The sequence below is a fragment of the Heloderma suspectum genome, chromosome 2 (assembly GCF_057233095.1).
Source record: "Heloderma suspectum isolate Gila_16-S chromosome 2, 16-S_ref, whole genome shotgun sequence".
Classification (NCBI taxonomy): domain Eukaryota; kingdom Metazoa; phylum Chordata; class Lepidosauria; order Squamata; family Helodermatidae; genus Heloderma; species Heloderma suspectum.
The window spans coordinates 404,904,710-404,921,343 of NC_139459.1; the positions used below are offsets into that span (position 1 = coordinate 404,904,710).

The window sequence follows — 16,634 nt, forward strand, 5'->3', positions numbered from 1 at the left end:
ACAGCAAAGATGTGTCCCAGTTGCTAGGAGAAAGGGGGGGTGGCTAAAGGAGAGGGAAAAGCAAGCTCCCCTTTGGGACCCCTGGAGTGTCCTCCCTCCCTGTCCTCTCCAAACCGCTTGCAGGGACTCGGCAGGGAACTGGGCCATGACATTCCAGAAGCCTCTGACACCCTCTTTGCAAAAAAAAGCGGAGCAAGAGAAGAAGCATGGCCTGAGGAGGACGGGGAGGGTTGCGCTAGCTGGGCTTTAGGGCCGGGGACGTCCTGCCTAGGGCTGGCAGCTCCCATGTCTCAAGGGAAGGGAGGAAATGGGAGCGGAGCCCCAAGCAGAGGGAAGCCGCTAGGGGGCGGTGTTCTCCTTCCTCCTGGAGGAGCCTCACTTTGCACGATGGAAGGAACAGGATCGCTAACAGCTGATTCTGATGCAGCCAGGCGGGGTGGGGGTGGGGTGGGGTGGGGTGAGGGGGCGTGGTGTAGCCAGCCTAAAGTTTGGGGGGGCTGCCAAAAAGTAGGGGGCAGTTCATCTGGTTTGCAGGCCTTTCAAGCCAGTTGTAGATGTTTTTTAATTATTTAGGGCCCGGGACGTCCTGCCTAGGGCTGGCAGCTCCCATGTCTCAAGGGAAGGGAAGAAATGGGAGCGGAGCCCCAAGCAGAGGGAAGCCGCTAGGGGGCGGCGCTGGCTTTTTGCGCCCCCTCCGAGTCCTCCTTTCTCCTGGAGGAGCGGGGACCTCATGGGGGAGCCTCACTTTGCGCGATGGAAGGAACAGCATTACAGCTGATTCTGATGCAGCCAGGCGGGGTGGGGGGTGGGGGTGGGGTGGCTTGGTGTAGCCAGCCTAAAGTTTGGGGGGGCTGCCAAAAAGTAGGGGGCAGTTCATCTGGTTTGCAGGCCTTTCAAGCCAGTTGTAGATGTTTTTTAATTGTTTGTTTGTAAAACAAATTAGGGGGCAGAGAGAAGTTAGGGGCTCTGCTGTTCTGCAGAACCGCCTGGCCTTAGACATGCTTGCAGTGGCCCAGGACGGGGATTGCGCCATGCTGTCTGCAGCAGGAATGCTGCCTGTATATTTCTGACAAGTGGAGCGTGATAAATCACAGCGTCAGGGCTCTGTACGCGCACAGTGAGAAGATACATCACCTAGAAGGGGAGTCCCTCTTCGACCTGATTTCAGACTAGTTTCAAGGAATCGGTGTGTGTGTGTGGAAGCGAGTGGTTGCAATAATTTTGACTGTTATTGGCAGCTTTACAGCTTTGCGTGCCTGCTCATATGGCTGTCGTATTATAAAGTATACATTCCAGTAGCTATCAATCCCCTGGTGATCAAACGGCAGGGCAAAGAAGATCTGACCCTCTGGGTAAGAAGAGATTGTGACGCGCAGACTGGTATCATCCTTTGATCCTCTGGCGGTGGAATGCATTGGCCCCAGGCCTGTAACCATGTCACCTGTCGTTCTGGAGGGGCCTAGAGATCCATGATGCTTGCTTAGGTTCATTAGTAGTGTAATTCCCTTGCTAGTGGGCCTCTGAGCATGTGAGAAGAGTCAAAGGCGGATAGGGCAGCCTCAAGCACATTCCATACTAACGAGTGGATCATCTTATCAAGATGTGCCTGGGAAGTGAAGCTGTGTTTGGGCTGAGCTGCAGGTGTCTGTGCTGGGAGAGTTTCCTTCTGACCAAGCACTGCTGGCCTATTATGGGAAGGTTGTAGACGAATGCTAATTAATGCTTGCTGCTGTCATGCTGCCTCACTGCTGACATGTATGGTATAAAACCCATTTTACCCCACGGCTCTGGGTTCAGAGAAGCTGTCTGATCCAACCATTGGGTATGCCTGCGTGCTGACTCAATAAAGTCTCCTTGTAAGCAAACCTGGATCTGATTTATCACTATCGTGGCACCTCTAAATTAAGAGTTTGAAGCCTACTAGGTATGTTTCGCCAGGTATGTTGTCTCCCGGGAGGACAGATTAGAGACGTGACTGAAAGGTTGCCTGCACTCATAAAGCCCACTGACAGGTATCCCTTTCTTCTCATCCATGTGGGAACAAATGATACCGCCAAGCGGAGCTACGAAGAAATCACGTCAGACTTTGAAGCTTTGGGAAGGAAACTCAAGAACTTTGGGGCCCAGATAGTTTTCTCATCCATCCTTCCAGTAGTTAGAAGAGGGATAGAAAGGGAACGAAAAATACTCCGGGTGAATGACTGGCTACGAAGGTGGTGCCGACGAGAGAGATTTGGATTCTGGGACCACGGGCTATACTTCCTGGAAGATGGGCTGTTGGCTAGGGATGGGTTGCACCTCACAAAGGCTGGGAAGAATGTGTTTGGCCACAGCATGAAGAACTTCATCAGGAGGGCTTTAAACTGAATCCTACGGGGAAGGGAGATGTAATGTTGGGGGTAACAATGGACGTAGGCGCATGCACTGCAATGGAGAGAACAGCGCTGATAGCGCCCAATAATAGTCTTCAGACACATGTAGGAAGAAAGCCAGACTATGAAGCACATGGTCTTCGATGTCTATATACTAATGCCCAGAGTATGGGAAACAAACAGAACGAACTTGAACTCTTAATACAGGAGGGAAATTATGACTTGATAGGTATAACTGAGACTTGGTGGGATGACTCTCATGACTGGAATACAGCAGTTGAAGGATATAACTTGTTCAAAAAGAACAGGAGGAACAGAAAGGGAGGCGGGGTTGCACTGTATGTGAAAAATACATATCTCTGCACAGAAATACAGGAGGAGGAGCTTGGTAGCCCCATCGAGAGCATCTGGGTTGAAATAAATGGAGCAAAGAATAAAAGGAACCTGGTGGTCGGAGTCTACTACCGGCCACCCAATCAAGGAGAAGACAAGGATGAAACTTTTGAAAAGCAAATAGCCAATGTTTTAAGGAAGCATGATGTAGTAGTCATGGGGGACTTCAATTTCCCCGATATTTGTTGGGAGACAAATTCTGCAAAACATGGCCCCTCCAGGAAATTCCTGACTTGTGTGGCGGATAACTTCCTCCTACAGAAAGTAGAGGAAGGAACTAGAGGATCGGCTATCCTTGACTTGATCCTAACCAACAGAGATGACTTAGTGGATAAAGTAGCAGTTACAGGAACTCTGGGGGAAAGCGACCATGTTGTATTTGAGTTCTTGGTTCTAAGGGAAGCAAAAGCCGAGTGTACTCAAACGCGTACCCTGGATTTTAGGAAAGCTGATTTTAATAAACTCAGAACAATGATAAGTAAGGTCCCATGGCAAACAATGCTAGCGAGAAAAGGAGTCCAAGATGGGTGGGAACTTTTAAAAAAGGAAATTCTCAAGGCACAATCACAAACAATTCCAACAAGAAGAAAAGGTGGAAGACAACAGAAGAAGCCAATGTGGCTTCACAAAAAGCTTAGGGATGACCTGAAAACAAAAAAGGACACATATAGGAAGTGGAAAGAAGGCCAAGTAACAAAGGAAGAGTACAGGCAGGTAGCACAGAATTGCAGGGATGGCGTCAGGAAGGCTAAAGCGGAGAACGAGGTGAGGTTAGCGAGGGATGCTAAAAACAACAAAAAGGCTTTCTTCAGCTACGTGCATAGTAAAAGGCAGAGGAAAGAAATGGTTGTTCAGCTATTAAATAAGGATGGCAAAATGATAACAGATGACAAAGAAAAGGCAGAGGTGCTCAATTCCTACTTTGGCTCAGTCTTCTCCCAAAAGAGGGTCTATGACCCCCCTGGCAAAGGCGAAGTACAGGCTGAAGGGGCAGGATTGCAGCTTGAGATCGACAGGCATATGGTCAAGGAACACCTCATTACTTTGAATGAGTTCAAATCTCCAGGGCCAGATGAACTGCATCCTAGAGTAATAAAGGAACTGGCAGAAGAACTCTCAGAACCGCTGTCTATTCTCTTTGAGAAATCATGGAGGACGGGGGAAGTGCCAGATGACTGGAGGAGGGCTAACGTTGTCCCTATCTTCAAAAAGGGTAAAAAGGAGGAACCTGGGAACTACAGACCAGTCAGTCTGACATCAATCCCTGGGAAAATTCTGGAGCAGATCATAAAGCAATCCATCTGGAAGCACCTTGACAACAATGCCGTGATTACTCGAAGCCAACATGGATTTGTCAAAAACAAGTCCTGCCAGACAAATCTGATCTCATTTTTGGATCAAGTCACCTCCCTTGTAGACCGTGGGAATGCTGTAGACATCATATACCTCGACTTCAGCAAAGCTTTCGACAAAGTGCCCCATGATATCCTGATGAGCAAACTAGCTCAAAGTGGGCTAGATGAAACAATGATCCGGTGGATCCACAGTTGGCTACAGAATCGGACTCAAAGAGTGCTTCTCAATGGGACCTTCTCAAGCTGGGGAGAGGTAACGAGTGGGGTACCGCAGGGCTCAGTCCTGGGCCCAGTGCTCTTCAACATTTTTATTAATGACTTGGAGGAGGAGGTGCAGGGAATGCTGATCAAATTTGCAGATGACACAAAATTGGGAGGGATAGCTAATACTTTGGAAGACAGAAACAAAATTCAAAGTGATCTGGATAGACTGGAGTGCTGGGCAGAAAACAACAGAATGGCATTTAATAGGGACAAATGCCAAGTTCTGCACCTAGGAAAAAGAAACCAAATGCACAGTTACAAGATGGGGGATACGTGGCTCAACCACACTACGAGCGAGAAGGATCTTGGAATTGTCGTCGATCACAAGCTGAATATGAGCCAACAATGTGATGTGGCTGCAAAAAAGGCAAATGCTATTTTGGGCTGCATTCATAGAAGCATCGCTTCCAAATCCCGGGAAGTACTAGTTCCCCTCTACTCAGCACTGGTTAGGCCTCATCTGGAGTACTGTGTCCAGTTCTGAGCACCACACTTTAAGAAGGATGCAGACAAGCTGGAGAGGGTTCAAAGGAGGGCAACAAAGATGATCAGGGGACTGGAAACAAAGCCCTATGAAGAGAAACTGAAAGAACTGGGCATGTTTAGCCTTGAGAAGAGAAGACTGAGGGGAGATATGATAGCACTCTTCAAGTACTTGAAAGGTTGTCACAGAGAAGAAGGCCAGGATCTCTTCTTGATCATCCCAGAGTGCAGGACACGGAATAATGGGCTCAAGTTACAGGAAGCCAGATTCCGGCTGAACATCAGGAAAAACTTCCTGAGTGTCAGAGCAATACGGCAATGGAACCAATTACCTGGGGAGGTGGTGGGCTCTCCCACACTGGAGGCCTTCAAGACGAGGCTGGACAGCCATTTGTCAGGGATGCTCTGACTTGGATTCCTGCATTGAGCAGGGGGTTGGACTCGATGGCCTTGTAGGCCCCTTCCAACCCTACTATTCTATGATTCTATACTGCAGGGGCAATACACGCCCATACTGTCTGGGAGCAGTCAGATCAATATCCATCTTTTCTGCTGGTTCTTGAAAGACATAAAAAAAACCCCCTTGAAACGCTTCTCCGCATTTTCTCTGTGCCCACGGAACACGCTTAAAAGGTCCTGGACAGGATTGCCTGCTTTCGTCATATCGAGCTCAATAGCTTGGAGAGCTTGCGTCACAGATTCCTGCCCTGCCCTGCCCTGCCCTGCGCCTCACCTGTGTGGCTGGAAGTGAAAGTGGAGACGGAGAGGGCAGGCACAGCCCCCGTTGCTGCTCTTGGAATGACATCGTGATTGGAATCTGGGGGTCGTGGACTAGCTGAAGTTGCCAGATCATTTTCAAAGGCAGCCCCATGTACAATGCATTGCAGTAATCCGGACGAGAGGTACCAGAGCCTGGATAACTGTAGCCAGGCTGTCACTGCCCAGATAAGGACGTAGTCGGCTATTGCTCCTGTTGCAGGAAATCACAAGATTTAGCTGAGCGGCATTGAAAAATTAACCATGTACCTTTAGGGATGGGGCTGTAGTCTGTGGTAGAGCCCTGGTTTGGAAGGCAAAGTCCCAGACTGACGCTCCAGCAGCATCTCCAGGGAGGGTGGGCGAAGAGTTGGCAACCTGGTGCCCTCCAGCCTGCAGACCTCCCAGTGTTTTGGACTACAACTCGTATAATAGCCAGCCAGCACAGCCACTGGGGATGATGGGACTTGTAGCCCATCACATCTTGAGGGTGCCAGGCTTTGGAAGGGCGCATGTTTCCAAAGTCTAGATCACGGATCCCTTTTCACTTTGATCAGAGGGGAAGAGTTTCCCGTTTCCATATTCGAGGCAAACGTTCGAATACAAACAGTGCCTTTCGGTGGAGAGCTGCGTGTGTGTCCTGGAGCAAAACAGGACTGGTCTTTGGGGAAAGGTGGGGAGCTCGGAGAGTTTGAGCCCCTGTCTGGTGGAGCTGGAGGGGGAGGTCTACTCTGTGGAGCCGGAGGGTCTGTCTGAAAGAAAATGCGTTTCCTGGCAGTGCTGCGCTGCTTGAGGAGAGGAGCCCGGAGGGGTTCGCAGGGCAGCGCGCAGGTCTAGGAGGACGCAGCCACGGTCGGGCTCCTGGCCATTTTGAGAGGGACGCATCCCAGGGAACCCGGGGATAAGCTGGCATCCCGCTCCGCCCTGTTCTAACCCAGCGGACCCGCTCCCCCCCCTTCCAGAGGAAGCCCAGAAGCTCTCCGGGCTTCCTCGGGGCCCAGGAGTCCTGCCTTCCCGCTCTCGCTGCTGCGCGCCGCAACGGTCACCCCGCTCTGCCAAGCGCTGCGGGGAGGACTGGCAGACGGAGGCTTGAAGCCCGGCAGCCCGTGGCGGGCCCTCCTCTCCCCGGGTCGCCTCTTGATTTGGCTCCCCGAGTTTGGCAAGGTGGCGCCCCCCGCTTCCTCCCAGTTCCGTGGGGTTCCGTAGGCGGAGGACGGGGTCTTGGGTCCCTCGCGGAGGGGCGGGTCTCGCTGCGGTCTGACTCCGCGCCGGCCCTGCAAGCTACAGCCGAGGGTCTTCGCTCGCAACACGGAGAAGGACACGAAATCGTATCGCGCGCGTCGGCAAATTCGCGGGGATCTCCCCGACTCTCTCCGCCTGCTCAGCCGCCTTGTAAGGTTCTTTTTTGGGGGGGGGACACATTCACGGAGATTTGCCCACATTTACAGGCTTGGAACAGGGCGCTGGGGGCGCTGATGGGATGAGGGAGCTCAGCGGCAGCAGCAGGTCGCCGTGGAGGGAGGCCACGAGCACGAACCCCAGCAGGAATTGCTCCCAAAGGGAGCTCTGAAAAGGGGGTGGAGGGAGTGCCTCCCACCTTCCGCGGGGGAAGTGTCAAAGGGGGGGCATTGACGGCGGTCACTTCAGGGCGTAATAGCGAGGGGCTGGCACTGCCAGGGGGGACTTATTGCCCCCCTCCTTTGGCGCTCCTTTTCAGAGCAATTACTCTCTCGACCTTATTTTCCTCTTTGTCAGTGCTTCTGAACTGCACAAATGGCTTCGTAGTTTCTCGTAGTATTATTCCCCCCCGGCTTCATAGGAGATAATCCTCTGTGCAGTCTCGCCATCTCTGTTTCTAGCGCTGCGCACTGCTCCGGAGCGGAATCCGAACTGGCGCGCTTCACGGGGGCTTCGTAGAGCTCGGAGGCGGGTCAAAATAGCCCCGAGGTGGTTCTAAGTGAAGGGGGTCACCCCCGAAGCGCCTCCGTGCACCTCGGAGATTCGGCCATTCTGAAGCCCAGACAGCTTGTCTCCAAAATGTATCAACTTGCGATAGATCAGGGAGGGGGCGAGGAGGAGGAGGGAGGGGAGAAATGGTGAGCCTGGGGAATTGGCAACTCTGCTGCGAGAGAGAGTTGGAGAGAGAGAGAGAGAGAGAGAGAGAGAGAGAGTTGGCTGGCTAGATCTGTGTGGTGAATCATAGAATAGTAGGGTTGGAGGGGCCTACAAGGCCATCGAGTCCAGCCCCCTGCTCAGTGCAGGAATCCAAGGCAGAGCATCCCTGGCAGGTGGCTGTCCAGCCTCGCCTGGGATGCGTCCGCCACTCTGCCTACACTGCACTGCAACCATTCCACTCTACCACTGCGCTGCAGCCCCTCCCCTAAAAGGAAATGGTGATGATTTGTTTCAATGCTATTTGGCTAAACCGTGTGTTTTTCTGCTACTCAAGAAACAGGAAACTGCAGTTTGAATGAGCAGGCCATCCACTGAGAGTGGAACCCACTTGCGTGTCTCAGGGATGCTGGACAAGGCTCTGACCATTTTTCTGCTCCTGATCAAAAATCCAGGGAAGAATAAGGATGAACGCCACCCCCTCTAAATTATCAGAAGCAGGAAAAGGCAGCCAGAGCTGGGAAGTCGTAGCAGGAGGAGCTCCAGGCTGAAGAATCTCTTTTCTCTTTTTCACCCCCTCCAGCTTTTCATCATCCAGGGAAAGAAGTAGCTAATCAAAGAGCTGTTTTCCAGAGCTGGGAGGACTAGCTGGTGAGTGCTGGGAGGGAAAAGGCAGGAGAAAAGAAGATGAAAATGTATAGTAAAACACATAAATAAATAGGAAAGTACATATTTAAGTGGCATGAAGAAGAGGGGACCGACGGGAATGTTGACTAGCCCAGGGGCTTTCTCACTCACCCCCTTCCCACTTCAGCCCCTCACACACCAGCACCAGCCCACTCAGAATGACTGCTGGACCTTCCAGAAGGGCATCCTGTGCAGGGCAGGGGGCTGCAGCCGAGTGAGGGGGACCCCCACCCTGTCGGCCACCTTGAATGCTCTTCTGCTGACCCAAAAGTCGATACACTTTGACAGACTGACTCTAAAGGGAGGCTGGAGAATGAAATGGCTGCATTAGAATTATCAGCAAGTTGGATTCTATTCATTAGAGCTTCATTGGGATGAAGGATGTATCTCCCCCTATGGAAGTGTTAAATTAACATGGCAAAACTAGGAAGGCTGTTTGACCTTTGGAGAGGTAACGAGTGGGGTACTGCAGGGCTCAGTCCTGGGCCCAGTGCTCTTCAACATTTTTATGAATGACTTGGAGGAGGAGACGCAGGGAATGCTGATCCAATTTGCAGATGACACAAAATTGGGTGGGATAGCTAATACTTTGAAAGACAGAAACAAAATTCAAAGTGATCTGGATAGACTGGAGCGCTGGGCAGAAAACAACAGAATGACCTTTAATAGGGATAAATGCCAAGTTCTGCACCTAGGAAAAAGAAACCGAATGCACACTTACAAGATGGGGGATACGTGGCTCAACAACACTACAAGCGAGAAAGATCTTGGAATTGTTGTCAATCACAAGCTGAATATGAGCCAACAATGTGATGCGGCAGCAAAAAAGGCCAATGCTATTTTGGGCTGCATTCATAGAAGCATAGCTTCCAAATCCCGGGAAGTCCTAGTTCCCCTCTACTCAGCACTGGTTAGGCCTCATCTGGAGTACTGTGTCCAGTTCTGGGCACCACACTTGAAGAAGGATGCAGACAAACTGGAGAGGGTTCAGAGGAGGACAACGGAGATGATCAGGGGACTGGAAACAAAGCCCTACAAGGAGAGATTGAAAGAACTGGGCCTGTTCAGCCTGGAGAAGAGAAGACTGAGGGGAGATAGGATAGCGCTCTTCAAGTCCTTGAAAGGTTGCCCCAGAGAGGAAGGCCAGGATCTCTTCTCGATCATCCCAGAGTGCAGGACGCGGAATAATGGGCTCAAGTGACAGGAAGCCACATTCCGGCTGAACATCAGGAGAAGCTTCCTGACTGTTAGAGCAATACGACAATGGAAGCAATGACCTGGGGAGGCGGTGGGCTCTCCCACCCTGGAGGCATCCAAGACGAGGCTGGACAGCCATCTGTCAGGGATGCTGTGACCTGGATTCCTGCAATGAGCAGGGGATTGGACTCGATGGCCTTGTAGGCCCCTTCCAACCCTACTAGTCTATGATTCCAAGGCAGGGCAGGGCAGGGCAGGGCGTGTGTGTGTGTGTGTGTGTGTGTGAACATGAGTGTTGCTTCTAACTGTGAGAGCCTGTGTGGTGTAGTGGCGAGAGTGTTGGACTGGGAGCCGGGAGATCCGGGTTGTGGTCCCCACTCAGCCCCAGAAGCTCACTGGGTGACTTTGGGCCCGTCACAGGCTTTCAGCCCAACCCACCTCACAGGGTTGTTGTTGTGAGGATAAAATGGAGACGAAGAGGATCATGTGTGCTGCCTTGGGTCCCTTAAGGAGGAAAAAGGGCGGGATAGAAATGTAATAAATAAATAAATAATAATAAAAAGCTGTTTATGAAGGCACGTAAAGTGGCAGGAGACCCAGCAAGGCAGCAGGAGAGACAGGCAGTCCTGTGGCACCTTAAAGACTGAGAAATGTATTGATGATGATATTATCACCCTCCTCTTACCCTGGCCTGCCCTTGCTTTAGCACCCCCTGTGAAAGGGGAGGGGCGCCCTCCAATGGGCAGGGGAGGAATGGCAATGGCGGGTGCGCTGCAGCGCATGTATTCACATATATGTCTGTGTCTGCGTGTTTCAGCGTGGATGCCAGGCTAGCGAAGGACACAGCCACTGCCTGGCATCCTCCCCATCTGCTGGAGGTGGGAGCCGCGCCAAGGCAGTGAGAGGGCGCGGACGGGGAGGGCCTTGCCCTGGCACTCCCTCCCCAGGGAGACGCAGGAGGCCCCCTCCCTCCTCTCCCTTTTGGGGGCTGGCTAAGGCTCTTCGAGCGCGGCGTTTATCGCTCCTTGGAATCTACATCGCTTCAGGGCAAGGCGGGCGAAAGCGTTCCTTTTGCAACTTCCGAAACTGTGGTCTCGGCTTCGAAAGGCATGTGGAGCTCGTGAATGTTCCATGTGCTTCACGCGGATTATACTGCTGTAATCCGTACAACCACTTTGCAAGGCAGATCCGTGTTATTATCCCCAGACGTGCCAGACGGGGAGTGGGGGTAAAGAGGGAGTGGCTGGCCTCAGACGTCAGAGGCGAGATTTGAACTGCGGACTTGCGCATTCATAGCTCGCTCTCTCTCTCTCTCTCTCAGCTACTTTGCTAGTTTATTTTGTTGCTAGGAGGATTGGTTTGGTCAAAAGGTGGATATCTGAATCGTGCTTTGGATCTGAATCCAAAGCAAAGCCGATGGGGTCCGAAGAGGTCCGAAGTGAAGCGGGGGGCGGGGTCTGTGCACAGCCCCAATTTGTGCAGGGCTGTACCACAACATGCATCCGAGTTTGCCTCTGCCGCTGCGGTCCTGCTCCCGTGTATGTCCTTCCGGGCGGCTCAGATGGCCGAGGCCGGGAGGCGGGACGACCGGCACGGCCTTTCACCTGGTCTTCCGTCTCAGCCGGGACTCAGTCACTGCAAAGGGCTCGGATGCCATGCATCAGAAGCCAGCTTCTGGGAGCGTGTTTCTTTCCACCTGCAGGCTGGCTGGGAAGCAGAGTGCCCCCGAGCATGTGCAGAGTGTGCACTATTCTGTGATCCCATGATTCCATTCTGTGATGCCTGTTCATGAATAAGGCCAACGGGTCCCAGCGTGCTCCAAAGGGCTCCCACGGCTGTGCACAGTCTCATGAGCGGACGAGGGTGGTGAGCTCAGCGTGAGGGCGAAACGCCGTGTCTCTTGCGTAAGACTGCCAAGCGACCCGTGCTGGATCAGACCACAGGCCCGCCCAGTTTGCCTGCCGCAGCGGGCAACCGGAGGCCCCAGTGGAAGCTCAGGCAGGACGAGAATTCAGTAGCACCCTCCCGCTTGTGTCCCCCGGAGGTGCAGCTGCCACAGAGCCACCACGGCCACTTTCCTATCTGCAGGAAGGTTTCGTTTTCTTCCCGGGGGGGGATTGTTATGGCTCCTCTTTCCAACGTGCTCCCGTTTACTGCCTGCGGTGCAAAACGGGCCGGGCTGCTCCCCGCTCGATCCTTCCTGCGAGCCCGAGTGGCGGGGGGCTCCCCTTGCTTGTGACGGCCATTCCTAGGGCCTCCCTCCCGGAGAAAATGGGGATGCAGGCCCCCGCTGCGGGGGGGGGAGGGTGCGCGCACATGGGTTCCAGGGGGCGGGCGGGGGGTGGAAGCTGGAGGGGCTTTGTGAGGAGGCTCCGCTCCGCTTTTTGCTGACCACCGTCGCTTGGATCGTGGCCAGTTTCTCTGTTTCACTTCCAGGAACGCCGAGTCTGGCTGGGTGCGCGGGGAAGCGAAACCTGAGCGCCTCCGCAGCGCCAGCGGGAGTTTCTGGGGAGAGAAGGATGCGGCTGGGGGCTGGGGGACGCCGAGCGCTCAGGTGCTGCTTCTGCCCCCAGAGAGCTGGAAACAAATGGACGGGGGGGGTGACTAGTCCCTGTGACCAGTGTGCATGAGTGCGTGTGTCTGCCCTGCCCTTGTACGTAGCTGGAAAGAGGTACAGAGTGCTGGAATCTCAGGATCTGACCCTGCACAGCCACCCCCCTCCCTCGCTCACTTCTCTTCCTTTCTGTTCACAGTCTTGGTGAAGCAGGATCTGCATCAGGGCAGGGCGTGAATCCAGTAGCACCCTCCCGCTTGTGTTCCCCAGAAATGCAGGTGCTACAGAGACATCATGACTACTTTCCTATCTGCAGGAAGGTTGTTCTTTCCCCATGGAGGGGAGCTTAAAAACAACAACAGTGACCCACCAGCGGAAGTTTTTTTTTTGTGAACCGCCCAGAGAGCTTCAGCTATCGGGCGGTATAGAAATTAAATAAATAAATAAATAAGTGGTACAGTACATTCTCCCTAATTAGGAGGACTCAGCCACCTCATCCTCTCCTCACCCCACCCATCCCTAGAAAACTAGAGTGGGAATTCAGTTTGAATGCACAAAGTTCAAATATTTTAACCTTGACTGATCAGGAGGTATTGGGGGTGGGAGTGGGGGGCAACTGGACCATAGCACAGCCTTCTTTCGGCCTCGACCCCCAGGACGTGTTGCACGAGAGATGGGGCTATCTCCTGCCAAACTCCTCCCTCCCGCGCCCTCCTGGCACCCTGTCAAAAATGCTGCTATGCTGACTGACTTGTACTAGGGCTGTGCACCTCTTCAGTCCGAATCCCGAAGCAGGCTGCTTCGGAGGTGCCTTGGCGTGATCTGAAGTGGATCGGAACAGCACCGAGACACCCCAAAGCTAAGCAGCTCATCCCCGAGGTGCCTCGGTCCACCTTGGCAATTCGGAGCTCTTCTGATGCCTTCTGAAGCTCAGACCGCCTGTCTCCGAAATGTATCAACTTGAGAAGGAACAGGGAGGGGGAGAGGAGGAGGAGGGAGGGTGTTTTGGTGAATGGCAACTCTCGTTGTCAAGTTAGCGCTGAACCCAGCAGTCTCCAATCAGTGACAGCGGTGGAAGAAGGAGGGGAAAGTTGGATATACTGGAGAAAAAAGCCTATGTTTGCTTATTGAGAGAGAGAGAGAGAGAGAGATCTGTAGCTTTGTAGTTATTTGGCTAGATTTTGGGTGTTTCTGTGTGTTGAACCCTTTCCCACCCAGCCCTTCTCCCTCTCTTTCTTCTAGATTATTTCTTTAAAAACCAAAAATATTTAGTATCTCTTAGCTTGTTGTTCGGCTAAGAGAATTATTCAACTATCTTATTTGTTTTCTCTGTCTGTCCTCCTAGATTCTTTATTTAAAAGAAGCAAGAAATATTGAAACAGTTAGGACTGGTGTAGCAGGGCAGCAGAGTGTGGAGGCAAGTTGCAGTGCCCACCTGGCAGGGTTGCTGTGTTTGCGTCCTGCCTCGGCCAGACAAGAGACCACTGTTGTCCTTCCTTCAAGTCAATGTGAAGCTGAAAAGGACAGTAGGACTAGGGGAGAGGGGTTTGCACTTCAAAGAACCCTACAGCAGAGATTAGGGATCGTGACCTCCTCCTAGCCACGGTTTAAACGCCTAACTCCTCTGATTACCCCTTTCTGCCCTTTGGTTTGAGTTTCTGAACTACTGGGCCGATCTGTACGAAATTTCACAGGTGGTATCCCCTCCATGGGGGCTGACAGATCCCCAGATTTCATGCACCTCTGTGCAACCAGTGAAAAGTTACAGCTCTTTGCGTTGAGTTTTTGTTGAAAAAAATCGAATTTTACCTGTGTCTAGCACAAAAACTACTGGGCCAAACGGTCTGAACTTCGGCAGGTGGAATCCGCTCCATGGGAGCTGAGAGCTCCCCAAATTCCATGTATTTATCATGAAAACTGAACAATTTACGGCTGTTTCTATTTTCCAAAGCAAGTCAATGGGAAACTGTCACATCACAATGATTTGGATATCTGAATCACGCTTCGGATCTGAATGCGAAACGAAGCCGATGGGGTCCGAAGTGAAGCGGAGGGCGGGGTCTGTGCACAGCCCCAATTTGTGCAGGGCTGTACCACAACATGCATCCGAGTTTGCCTCTGCCGCTGTGGTCCTGCTCCCGTGTATGTCATCAGGGCGGCTCAGATGGCTGAGGCCGGGCAGGCGGGACGACCGGCACGGCCTTTCACCTGGTCTTCCATCTCAGCCGGGGATTCAGTCATTGCAAAGGGCTCGGATGTTATGCATCAGAAGCCAGCTTCTGGGAGTGTGTTTCTTTCCACCTGCAGGCTGGCTGGGAAGCAGAGTGCCCCGAGCATGTGCAGAGTGCACAATGTACAGCCGGTACATGTGCCTCTGGGATTCAGGGCAAGGGGCAGGGGCCCAGGGAGGCACCGTCCCTTGAATGGATTAGGATCAGCCAGGGCCAGTCTGAGTCCTCCTGCCTTGCGGAGTTCAGCCAGAGCCTGCCGGCAACTGGTGATGTCGGCCTCAATCTATCAGCGGATTGGGCGGGATGGGAGCCAAAAGGGGGCTATTCTCAGAAAAGGGGGGGGGGCTGTCCGGAAAAGGCACTGGGCTGGGAGGGGGCGGCAGGAGGGAGCAAGATGCGGGAGGGAAATTCTGTGCAAAAGGAGCGTGTGTGTTTGCTCAGCGAACTTCTGTGTTGCCTCCTGCCTGAGGGGGCTCAGACGGGGTCCGGCCAACCTTGATTCCTGCCCCCCCAGAGATTAAAATCCTGATGCTCTCTGCCCCCCCCCCACACACACCTTGCCCCTGATCATGGGCTGAGCAGCATAAAAACAGCACACTGAAAGTGATCAAAGGTGGATCAGGGCCTCTTTTTATTTATTTATTTATTATTGCATTTATACCCCGCCTTTTTTTCTCTTGCAAGGAACCCAAGGCGGCTTACATTATCCTCCTCCTCTCCATTTTATCCTCCCAACAACAACCCTGTGAAGTAGGTTGGGCTGAGAGTGTGTGACAGGCCCAAAGTCACCCAGTGAGCTTCCATGGCTGAGTGGGGACTAGAACCCGGATCTCCCAGCTCCCAGTCCAACACTCTCGCCACTACACCACACTGGCTCTACACTGGCTCCTTTTCAGGACCACCAACACCGCAAATCCCCACTTCCCCCAGAGGCGCGAAGATGAGAATATGCGAGCAGCTCTGAGCCTGGACCGGCCCCAGGGACCCCCTAGTCCAGCACTCTGTTCCCACTGCGGCCGACCAGAGGCCCCCCGCGAAGCCCGCAAGAGGACACGAGCGCCAGGGACCCTCCCGCGCCCGTTCCCCGGCAAGTGGTCCTGAGCGCTGTGCTGCCCCTGCCCCTGGCCGCCGTCACAGGGCAGCAGGTGCTTTGCCCGTAGCCCCCCCTTGCAGTAGCCCTTGCCAGCAGCGGCCCTCCCTACGCGTGCAGGAGCCCTTCCTTCCCTCTCCCGCCATTCAGCGCCATGGGACGACCCCATGGGTTAGGGGAGAGGGGCCCCGGCTCAGGGGCTGAGCACCTGCGGGGCACGCAAGGGCTGCACCCCGGAAGCGTCTGCAGGTGGGGCTGGGCGAGGCCTCCCCGCAAACCCTGAGAGCCCCCCCAGTCCGTGGAGATGGTTCTGTGCTGGAAGGGCCAGAGGCTTCAGTCGGGGGTCAGGCGGCTTCCTCCGTCCTCTTCGCAAGTGACCCATTTTGAAAGGGACCCATTTTGCCCCCGTTCGGTTCCGTGCTGAGTCCGGGCCGCACCTCACCCTCGGAGCCTCTTGCTCTGCAGCCATTTCCGTGCCGGGCCCCTCCTGGCTGCTTCTCTCGGCCCGCTTGGGCAGCCTGGTCTCTCTGCTGCTCGGAGCCCAAGGCTGGAAAGTTTTCTAGACTAGCATTCACCTCTGGATCAAACATGTGGTGGTAATGCAAATATGCCCTGAGCATGTGCAGAGTGTATTCACTTCCCTCTGGAGCAGCCTCAACAAGCTCATGCACAACTGTGGGATAGGCTGAGGACGTTGGTTTTCCCAAGGAAGCCAGAACTGCTTGGCCCAGGCCTGGGTGGGGGAGCAGGTCAGGTGTCGACCTTGCCTGGCCTGGCCTGTCCCTCCCCAGCCCGGCCCGCACGCTGCCTCTGCGCCGGGGCTTTCCAGGCCCGGCTGGTCACCGGATGCGGCTGTTGCGAGTTTGTCGAGGTTTCTGTTTCGCGGGGACTTTCGTCGAGTCGAGACTTGAGCTGCGCCAATCACAGGCTCCGGGACGGCCCTGGTCATCGGTTGCTGGGCAGGGAAGACTTCGCCTTTGCAAATCCGTCCCTTGAACGGGGTCTTTACAGGCTGCCCTGAGCTTCTCGACTCCTGCAGGCTGGGGAGGCTCTCTGGGGGAGGGGGGAGGAGACCACGAATGAGCCACTGCCAAGCCCCCCCCCCCGGTCTCTCTGGGCCAGGTGTTTCACGTGTCCTGC

General features: G+C 53.8%; 1 protein-coding gene across 1 annotated transcript in view; it reads left to right on the forward strand.

The window, feature by feature from the left end:
• LOC146356729 (H-2 class II histocompatibility antigen, E-S beta chain-like) overlaps positions 1-16,634 on the forward strand; it is a 122,141-nt gene that overhangs the window by 84,089 nt on the left and 21,418 nt on the right. The window lies entirely within an intron of this gene.